Source organism: Chrysochloris asiatica, unplaced genomic scaffold (genome assembly GCF_000296735.1).
Source record: "Chrysochloris asiatica unplaced genomic scaffold, ChrAsi1.0 scaffold00009, whole genome shotgun sequence".
In the NCBI taxonomy this organism is placed as follows: Eukaryota; Metazoa; Chordata; class Mammalia; order Afrosoricida; family Chrysochloridae; genus Chrysochloris; species Chrysochloris asiatica.
The window spans coordinates 9721647-9722960 of record NW_006408527.1 but is presented as its reverse complement, the minus strand read 5'-3'; positions in this window follow the sequence as shown (position 1 = coordinate 9722960).

Sequence of the window (1314 nt, the reverse complement as noted above, 5' to 3'; positions counted from 1 at the left end):
GGGGGGGGGGAACATTTTAGGAGGCAAATTCCCTTTATCTTTTCTCAGTAAGAAAGAAATGGCAGCTTATTTGCCCTTTCTGGGAGCGCTTCTCATTGTTGCCATTCCAGTTCTTTGAAGTTGTGTTTTTCTGACGAGGTGAGGTAGCTGCACTAGCTCAAATTCACCTCTCTCCTGGATGACTCAGGCACAGACATATGATGGGTTTTACTTGAGATTGAACTACAGCATAGGGTTCAGAGTGTGGGTTTTGAGTCTGACTGCCTGGTACTCAAATTCCAGTTCAAGTACTGAGTAGCTGTGTAACCTTGACCTTAGAAGCTTCTTTATCTCCTAGTGCCTCCATTTCTTTGTAAAATGGGGCAGCATATTGTATAAGATTGTTGTCAATATTAAAAGCTTTAATATTTGGGAAGTGACACTCCCATCCACTCCTCCAGTCTAGGTGCATATTATGGCAGGACTTTTCCACTCTGTCCCTTGGGTGTCATGAAGATGGGTTCTAACAGCACCAGATACCCTTTGTATAGAAGCTGTTCCACCTCCTGAGTTCTGTGTAGGAAGCTTGAAATTAAATAGGGGGATGTGTCAAACTCAGAGTCCCAGGACCATAAGTAGTCACTGGTGTCGCCTGAGATATTTTTAATATTCCCTGGCGTGGCACTGTAGGATAAGCACTGGACTGCTAACCAAAAGGTCAGTGATTCAAACCTACCAGCCACTCCTCAGAAACCCTATTCAGGTTTGCTATGAGTTTGAACCAACTTGATGGCACTAACATCAAAATCTCATTGGAAATCATACAATTTCTGAAAGTGGTTGCTCAGGCTAATTCATGTCAGAATTTTCATCTCCTTTGGCTGGAATTAATTCAGCTCCATGTTAACACAGTTATTCCAAACTGAGAAAGAACTCTGGGAAAAATGAACTCATTATCCTTAATGTGCAATTTGTTTTGTAGACAAAATGTTTCATAACTGTGGCTTTGTAATAGGAAAAAGAAGTGTCCCTTAGAAGTGAAAAGATTAAAAACCACTTACTGCTGACTCATCCTCAAATTAGCCAAAGTTCAAGTTTATTCAGGTAGTGTCTTGATTTTCTTAGACCTAGTTGTTTTTTTTTTAAAGTGAATATATAAGTTATTTAACATTCAAACTTCATTAAGACATGTGCAATATGACAAATTTGACTCAGGGTTTAACCCTAGCTAAGATATGATCGCTTGCTGGGGGGCGTAGAAACAGGGTCCAGTTCACACTTAACACTAATTAAATACTTTATTGAATAAATACAATACCAAACAAATGCAGTCAA